Consider the following 9,749-nt stretch of genomic DNA (forward strand, 5'->3'; position numbering starts at 1 on the left):
TGCATCATGGCCTCTCCCAATTTGAAGAGACCCTTGTCCAGCAGGCTGAGGCAAAGAGGCAGTCCCGGAAGCAGCAAAATCAGGGAGCTGGACAGGGGACAGATGGTATTTGTCTTCGGGGTGGAAGGGATTGTCACTCTCAAATTGGCCGCCTCAGCCACACTAGACGCTGTTCCAAGACCTCCATACAGTCTCTTGAGATGCCTACTACAGTACTGGAAAGTTGGCTTAGTTAGTTTATTTTATTCGTCACTACTGTGAGGACATTTGGGGGGGCGGCACTCATTTGTAGGTGTGCCATAAGTTGGAGACAGCTTGGTGGCCCATAACAACAGCAGCCTTTCTCCCCTAATTGGGACCCAAGGTAGCTTACAATATAATTAAATAACAGTAGAAGCTGCAATTTGAGATGGGCACAAACCACAGTTCGTAGGTTTGTCTCGGTTCGTACGCATGGCACTTTCCCCGCCTCTTCCGCCAATGACCCACTCTCCTCCTCTTTGGCTGTTTGACCAGTCACTGGCAGGAGCACGGATTTGCTTGTCCCGCCTCCTTGTCTGATTGGACGATCAGCCAAGGAGGTGGGGCAGGGAAGCCCGTGCTCCTGCCAGGGACTGGTTGAACAGCTGGAGAAGAGAGAGGAAGAGAGGAGTGCATGCTGGCTGGTGAGTGAGGGGGGGGAGAATCCAGACGGGGAGTTGGGGGAAAGTGCTCCACGTATGAACTGGCACGAACCACCGAACCAGATTTCGTGCTCATCTCTAGCTGAAATACAAGGAGTTGTAAATATTAAAATAGAATTAAACTCATTATCAAAATGCAATTAAATTTAGAACACTTTAAAATTCAGACCACTTTAAGAAAAACATGAGAAAACCAGTATATCGACTAAAGCCCACTGGCTTGGAAGGCTTTGAATTGTTGAAGGCCTGCCTAAATAAAGAGGTTTTTGCACACAAGTAGAAGAATTGTAGGGTGGGGGGCAAATCCAGTCTCCTCTTGGCAAGCAGTTCCAGATCCTGGGATCAGCAAGAGAGAAAATCCTCTCTTCCATCACTACCAATGGTTGTGCTCTGGGAGAAGGGCGAATCCAGCAGATCTCAGCCCCCCAGGCAGGCTTGTATGGGAGAGTGCAGCCTTTGAGATTTTCTGGACCCACCTTGTACAGAGCATCTAAAGTCATAACCAGCATTTTGAATTGTGTCTGGACAGATGCTGAGGGCCAGTTAAGCTGCTGGAATGGGGACCTATATGCTCCCTATAAGTGGCCCGAGTCAACGTCCATCTGAAGTTCCTGAGCACCCATCAAAAGCAGTCTTGCTTAGAGAGTATCATGGTACTTGGCTATGTCCAACATCGACAGAAATGGCTAAACCCCTGTTATCCATGCTGATGGACTCCTGGCCACTGGCGAGACCAAGCATTCTGGCAGTGAGATGATTCTAGGATTATACACAACCTACGAACCAGATCTTTTATGATATTCATTTGTTTAAAATATATTTAATCCGCTTTCCTCCTTAAGAGCATCCAAGGCGGCTTACTTATTATAAATATAAAGACGATGTTAAAGCTAACAACACTGAGTGTACTAAAAAAAAAAGTCAAATATTATACAAAAAACCCACAACCAACGTTAAATGGATTCAAAGCCGTAAGGTACCACAGTCCATTTAAGAAACCCCGCTCTAGCAGTTTTCCGTCAGTGAAGGAAAGCTCGCCTGAAGAGAAAGGTCTTTGCCTGCTGTGGAAGGACGGCCAAGATGGGGCCAGGCTGGCCTCCAGTGGGAGGGAGTTCCACAGTCTAAAGGAGCAGCCACAAAGAAGGCCCTTTCTACTGTCCCCACTAAGCGTACCTGTGAAGTTGGTGGGACCGAGAGGAAGGCCTCTCCAGATGATCTCAAAACCTGGTCAGGCTCATAAGGGAGACGCGGGAATTGAGATAACTTGGACCCAAGCCATTTCGAGCTTTATAAGTTGAAATCAACATTTTGAATTGTGCCTGGAAACGGATTGGCAGCCACTGGTGCTGCTGTAACGGGGGGGGGGTGTTACGTGATCCCTGTGAGCAGCGTTTGGGCCAGAATATACCTGCATTTAGCACGAGTTGACCCCCTGTTCCTTGATTTCCCTTTTGGTTGACCAGAATCCTCTCTGTCTTCTCCGGATGAAACTTCACCTTGTTCATCCTCCTTGGATGGGTTTTCTGCTTGGTTCTCGCAACTGAGACCCAAGGCAAGGATGCAGTATAATCAAAGAAACAAATAAATAAGGAACAGCAAATTAATAAGTATTAAAACACAATTGAACCGTTTTATGAGACTAAAACACAACTGAATTAAAAGCAATTTTAAAACATTTCGAAAGAAAATAATTGCCATTTAAAAAAACCCCAGCTCATTTGTTAAAACGAGCAACCTTTGTGGCAGTGAGTTACCCAAAGCAAATACTGGAGTCGGTATCTTTGACTGGAGAGGAGGAGCAGCCAAATTTCCTTCAGCCGAGAGCTTGGGAGCAGCCTTCAAGAAGCCTCCCCTCCGGAAACCTCATCAGATCTCCCCAAACAGCTGCTGAATTTCAGATGGAGAGAGGATGATTTAGGATCATAGAAAGCACCAGAATCTCATTTATTGTCATTTGAATCTGTTCGTTCAGGTCCTGTCCCCGAGATCTGCAGGTTGGGGAAAACCCATCGGTGGCATGAAAAAGCTTTCAAGTGCCCGGTCCCGTCGTGGAAAAGCGCTGAACCGCAGGGCTGAGAAGCTTGTCGCCTTCAAAATGTCGAATTACTAACTCACACCAGTGGCCGGTCCTTCTGGTGGGGCCGATGTGGCTTGCATCCAGAAAGCTACAGATCTCCTGCCTTTCTCAAGTGGTGCCGTCGTAAATTTAGAAAACCCGTCTTCAATCGTCCTGTAGTGTAGGAAACCAGGCACCTCCAAGGAGAACTCAAAAACCCATCATCTATATCAATTCATATCAGCAGACGAGTTCGAACAGTTTCCACCAGAAACAGGTCTTTTGTAAGGCTGGTGGCTCTTAACTGCCCATTCCAGACCCCAAAATATTACGATGTTCTGAGTTTTTTGTGAAAAAAATCCTGGGGTTGGGGGGAGAAGTTCTTTCCCCTGTTATTATGATGATTGCACGTAAACTCAGATGGAACAAAGGCGCCCAAACCAGGTGGAACACAATGTTGTAAAGCACGCTCCTTAGAAAATCCTGGGGCTTCTATCCTGTGAACCCCGGCTCCACTACATCACTGGTGTCATCTCAGCTTTCACAATAACCTTTACCCCTCCTTCCAAATTATGGGGTTCTTTGGCCTTTAAGAATCCTCTCGTTGCCCCTTATCATTCTCTGTTTGCTTCTTTCAGCTCCGTGATGAGTTTTCTCCGCGGATGAGAGGCTTCCTGGCTTACAACTTGCAACTGGATGGATTTCTAAGCTTTCCTGCTGGGTTGCCCTCAGCCAAGGAGCCCCTTCTTGATTTTTACAGCTCAGTCTCCTTGACCCAGAATCCCAGCCAAGAAAAAAAAGGAAAGGTTTGATCCAGATCTTCCTACTCCAGCACAGGTTGCTCATATAAGATAATTAACTGTGATAATTCAACAGCTCTTAGGTTTTACAGGTTTATGTGTCAGAGAGAAAGTAGAGGAGAAGCGTACGCCTGGAATTGTAAAAGTTCCCCACGGGCATATAAATATCCCGGTCCTGTACTCTCAGCTGAGCCTAGCGCAAGGTTTGTTTAAATCATTTCCCCTCCGTCCGGAATTTATCTCCACTGGTCTGATGGTATTTCGATTTTCCCCAAGTTTAAAACTTACCTTGGCTAAAGATTTCTGGACAAGAGGTTTGGCCAATTGATCTGTGATTGGTCCCCTAAAACTTGCTTAATTTGAACATGAAGTCTCGTTAGCACTTCAGAATGGACTCGAAACAAAGGCCGTTGTTTGCCATTTTTATTGCAAATTTTTCTGTGTTTGAGGAAGTTTGATTGTGTACCATTTAACTGTTTTTTTTTAAAAAAACTTACTATGTTTTTAATTCTGTTCTTTTAATATTATGAGCCGCTTTGGGTCCCCTTATCATGAAAAAGGTGGCCTATAAATGAAACAAACAAACAAAAAGCTGTCATCACAAATAATTTGACATCACAGTTAAGCAGGAGAAACTGCTCTGTCTTATTTTGCAGAAAACAGAAAGGCATACATGCCTACATTGAAGTAGCAAAACAGAACAATTTTTATTTATTTATTTATTTATTTGATTTATATCCCACCCATCTGGTCTGGTCAACAGAGTGATTGCATGTAGAATTTCTCCTTTTAAAGATTTTAATGCAGCAGTTTAAGTTCACCAAATACGATTCCTTAATGTCCCTGCTTTCTGTGGTCCTTCCACTGTTAATCCCTCCATATACAGTATAACATGCTCCATTGATAAGGGATAAAATATCAGAAGAAATGAATCCCACGATGTCCTCTCTTCTGCAGAATGTCAACTAGAATTAAATGCGTTTTGCACAACATGCACGGGTTAATTAATAAGGAGAAGGGCCTTTAGCTGATTTTTATTTCGGAGTGGAAACAGTCAAGATGGAGGGGAATGGAATGATTTCATAGTGAAACGTTATCTCGGTAAAGCAAACCTCCCAGAATCACGAAACAGTAAATATATTTTACCCAAAGTCTATTAAGGAAGAGAAGCTGGCCCTTGCCAAATGTTAAATTATTCTACCACAAATGCCAATTACTGACTCAGTGGGTTTTTCAACAGAGGCTTCGGGGGCGCCTCTGAATTATCTTTTACGGTCTCCAGAGGGAAATCAAACTGGAGCTCAGCTCAAGGGTACAATGACGGCTTCATTATTATGAGTCTGGAAAATATATCCAGGTTACCTGAGCTTAGCTGTAACTCCTTCTGCAAGAGTTGTCTACATGAAGGATTTAATGGAATCCCTCTCAAGTATGTGCCTGTGTATGTGTGTGTGTTTGGGGGGGGGAACGGGACACGCTGGGTTGGGAGATTTTGCAAACCAGGGATAGCATGTTGATTATGCTCAAATATGTCTGATACTGGTATACAATAATTTTTTACAATTTTATTTATTTGATTTGTACTCCGCCCATCTAGACAACATCTACTCTGGGCTGCTTACAGTAAAAGCATAAAAACAACATATAAACAATTAACATATAAACAATTAAACAACAATTCAAATCAATAATATTAGTGGCATTCAAGATGGAAAAGCAAAATGGAAGTTAAGATAAAAAAGAAAATCAAGTAGTGACCGGAGGGAAGGCCTGCCTAAAGAGCCAAGTCTTAAGTTGGCTCTTAAAAACACCAAGCGAGGGTGCCAGGCGAATTTCAGATGGAAAGCCCGGTTTCTTGTTCTTTCTTTCTGGGCAATACAATAACAATAAGAATGCTAGATTTTTTCATTGTATTATCGAAGGTTTAGATTGTTTCATTTGGCCATTATATATACAGTGGTGCCTCGCTTGACGATGTTAATCTGTTCCAGTGAAATCGCTGTAGAGCGAAATTGTCGTCAAGCGAAAGTAAAAAGCCCATTAGAATGCATTAGAAACCAGTTCATGCGTTCAAATGGGTGAAATACTTCATCGTAAAGCAAAGGTCCTCCATAGGGCGGCCATTTTCTGCTCCCTGTAGAGCAAAGAATCCATCCTTAACACAGCGGGTAGCCATTTTGGAAAGCTGACGATCAGCTGTTTTGATCGTCGTTAGGTGAAAAATCAGTTCCCAAAGCAGGGAATCGATCATCGTAAAGCGTTTTTTTCCAATCTAAACCTCATATAGCAGATTCGTCAAGCGGGGCACCACTGAATTTTATATGCCCTTACACTTTCCCAACATCAGGGTCTTTTCCAGGGAGTCTTCTCTTCTCATGAGATGGCCAAAGTATTGGAGCCTCAGCTTCAGGATCTGTCCTTCCAGTGAGCACTCAGGGTTGATTTCCTTCAGAAGATAGCACTTGTCTATCTAGTGCTAAAGCCCATGAAAAACAATAGGGTTTCAAGGTTTTCCTGCAGGGTGGACTCCCACGTTTCAGGTAACCATGGCTGCCCCTTGGTTTCCCATCCACTGGTGCCCATCATGAAATTCAGAAGGGCGAACTTGAGGCAGCCGATTATTATCTTTAACATTGGAGAGAACATTTCCAGATGACACCTGTAGAAAACAGGGCCGGCCCTACCGTTAGGGAAATAGAAAGAAAAATGGGAGGGGCTTAAAAAGGCAAGAAAGTGTTAACTGTTCAATTTGGTTTTCTTGATTCAGTTTTAGCCCTGGGGATGGGTAGAGGTACTCGAAGGATATTCTGTCTCATATGCAAAAAAATAATGTGGCTGCATTTCAATACTAGGCATGTTGATTTGGAAATGTGGTGCCTTTGGCTGCTCTGCCTCAGGCAAAAAAAAAAAAAAAAAAAAAAACGTATTGGGTCAGCCCTGAAAATCAGAGCATAGTGTGTCCCCTCCCATCTTAATCTTCCCAGGTAGTAGAAGACTAGAAGAAAACAGCAACAGAGCATGGACAGAGTTCCTACTCCTGTCCTCTGAAGATGCCAGCCACAGAGACTGGGAGAACCTCATGAAGAACAACCTTCAGAACAGGGCCAAAGAGCCCGAAAAGCCCACAACCACCATCAATGTCAGACATGCTTTTAAAATACAAATAAAAGCTTTCTTTCGCTTATTTAAGCAGGCATTTTGGAACTATGGACATAGCAGGGGAATACAGCCTCGGACTGTATTTTGCTCTGTGGGTGAGGAGTTTGACTGCCTTCACAGGGCCGGCCCTGCCATGAGTCAGAGGGAAGCAGATGCTTCAGGAACCAGATTTGGGCCTATGGAAAGGGCAGTGAATTGTTTGTTTATTTGTTCCTTCCCTCCTTCCTTCCTTTCCTTATCAGCTCTTTTCCTTCCTTCCTTCCTTCCTTCCTTCCTTCCTTCCTTCCTTCCTTCCTTCCTACCTACCTACCTACCTACCTACCTACCTACCTACCTACAGTTTTACTGCCAGAGATAAGGGAGAGGTCATCATAATCATAATCATCGTCGGATCTGAACACCTCAAGCAGAAGAAGACTCAAAAATGTCCCTCTGACAGTAGAAACAGGATGTCGGTCACCCAAGAGAACAGTGTTCGGATTTGTTTATGCATCATATTCTGTATTGCAGACATGCCTGCTGAGGGCTTCACAGAAGGACCGAGGAAGTTTGCATTATGTTCCTGCCTGACGAGTAGAAATATTCCTTGTAGCACTTTTCCCCATTCTCCTGGATGAGGTTATGAGAATTCAACTAACTGGAGTGAGTGTTATGTGGCATCTAGTTGCTTAGGGTGTCCGTGACAATGTCTTCCGTGTACGTGAGATGTTCAAGGCGTGGTTTCCCTTTGCCATCCTTCCCAGTGCGGTTCCACGGCTGAACAGGGATTCGATTTTAAGTCTCCTGAATCCTCATCTAATGTTCTATCCCGTATACCACTCTGGCTTGAGGGTGACCATTTAGACTGGAAAAATTTAATAATCGTATGCCATCCAGTCAATTCTAACCGATGGCCACCTCTTTCAGAGTTTTCCAGGCAGAGAATACTCTGATGGTGTTTCCCATCCCCTTCTTCTGAGATTGGGCAGCTGTCCCAAGGCCACCCAGGCTGGCTCTTCTCCCTGAAGATGCACCATATAGAATCAAACTTCCGACATCTGGCTCTCTCTAAACCACTGAGCTAGCCAGCCAGCAGCCTTAGACTACAAACAGGACATAAATTTACCTGAAGTTGCAGATGCTAATTTATATGAGCAGAGACACAATTAGAAACATTTTTTTGTAATATAAACAAAACTTTGGTCCACGTCACCTGAATAGGGAAGGTTGTGAAGTTTACTGTCCTGGTGCTCAATGTGGACCAGCAACTTGAACATCTATGATCTTCCCTCTTAGGGTTCTTTCTCTTCAAATCAGATTTACACCAGTTGTTATGCGTCAACAAGCTGCCTCCAACTTATAGCAACCCCATGAATGAGCCATCTCCAAAATCTCCTGTCCTCAACTGCCCTGCTCAGGTCCTGTAGACTCAAGCCTGTGGCTTCCTTGAGGGAGTCTGCCCACCTCGTATTGGATCTTCCTCTTTTCCTGCTGCCTTCCGCAGCACGATTGTCTTTTCCAGATAATTTTATCTTTTCATGATGTGTTTGAAGTCGGACAGCCTCAGCTTTTGCATGTTTTCCTCCAGAGACAGTTCAGACTTGATTTGATCTAGGACCGTGAGGATTTTTCCCCCTAGAAGCCTTCAAACGGAGGGTGTTTCCTAAGCCAGATGCTGTCCTGGTGCCTCTTCTGACTGAGAAGTGGGCCCTCCAAAACCGTGGATGTAGGCACCCTAATCTAACTTGATTCTGATATATAAAATACACTGGGACTTCTTTTAGTGGACTGGATTGAATGGCCCTGGGTTGATTTTTACTGCTATAACCGTTAGGTGGCAGGAGAGTTCTAGCAACCAGCTTCCAAAGTGGGTCTGCAAGAAGGTCGGGAGACGGTTTCTTTTTGTGCAAGTCCTGACAATAAAATGCCCCACATTTCATCTTCGATAGGTCTGGTCCATCCATTCAGTCGTGATTATTAAAATTCCTCAGTCAGAGGGGTCCCTTGAATTGGCAATGGCTAGAAAGGAAAAATCAGGCTAAGAGGAAAGGATGGATTTGGTAAGAACGGGGGAGCCAGAATCCTCTTGGGTTCGTTCAGCTCTGCTCTCTATCGCAAAGATTGGATCACGCTCATTTTGGCCCTCTTCGCTCCTTGGCCTCCCTCCGCCACCTCGCACCCCCACAGCCGGCCCTGAATTTTACAGAAATACAATATACAGATGGAACACTCTGGTTTATACATGTTTTCCAGTTTTTCTTCCTCACAGTGGCCTGACCTGTGCTGATTTTAACACAACAAGGTTGGGTGTGTAGTTTCGGCACATCTTGGTGTACAGGCTGGAGTCCCAGAGAAGTTGCTATGTTTTAAATCTCAGGGCAAATGGCTCTGGATGAAGAGAAATTGTGAGTGAGTGAGTGAGTGAGTGAGTGAGTGAGTGAGTGAGTGAGTGAGTGAGTGTGTTATGTGCCACCAAGTCACCTGTAAGTTAGGGCAACCCTATGAACAAGCCACCTCCAAAATCTCTCTGCAACAGCCCTGCCCAGTTCTTGCAAACTCAAGCCTGTGGTTTCCTTGAGGGAGTCAGTCCGTCTTGTATTGAGTCTTCCTCTTTTCCTGCCACCTTCCGTCTTTCCCAACCTTATTGTCTTTTCCAGAGAATCCTGCCTTCTCACGATGTGCCCAAAGTAGGACAGCCTCCATTTCAACATTTTTATCTCCAGTCCAGAGATATTTCAGGCTTGATTTGCTCTAGGACCTCCCTTGTTGGTCTTTCTGGCCGTCCACGGTCTCCACCGAGCTCTCCTCTCTACCCGTTCCAATTTGACAGCAGAAATCCTGAGCTCAGCCATATACAGTATGCAGGTTGCACTGGTTCCATGCCAGCAGGACATCATGCTAGCTGGGGCATACTGGGAGTTGTAGTTCTCCCAAGCTCTGTAGGACAGTGCTCCCCAACCTTGGGCCTCCAGATGTTCTTGGATTACAACTCCCAGAAGCTTTCACCACCACCTTTGCTGGCCAGGATTTCTGGGAGTTGAAGTCCAAGAACATCTGGAGGCCCAAGGTTGG

At 44.8% G+C, this 9,749-nt stretch overlaps 1 long non-coding RNA gene across 1 annotated transcript; it reads left to right on the forward strand.

Annotated features, from left to right (window-relative positions):
- Positions 1-2,160: 2,160 nt before the first annotated feature.
- LOC144588104 (uncharacterized) lies at positions 2,161-6,721 on the forward strand. The gene is made up of 2 exons (XR_013543449.1): positions 2,161-3,576; positions 4,780-6,721. It is a non-coding gene; the product is annotated as an uncharacterized LOC144588104 (long non-coding RNA).
- The last annotated feature ends 3,028 nt before the right edge of the window (positions 6,722-9,749 follow it).

This window comes from Pogona vitticeps, chromosome 3 (genome assembly GCF_051106095.1).
Source record: "Pogona vitticeps strain Pit_001003342236 chromosome 3, PviZW2.1, whole genome shotgun sequence".
NCBI classification, from domain to species: domain Eukaryota; kingdom Metazoa; phylum Chordata; class Lepidosauria; order Squamata; family Agamidae; genus Pogona; species Pogona vitticeps.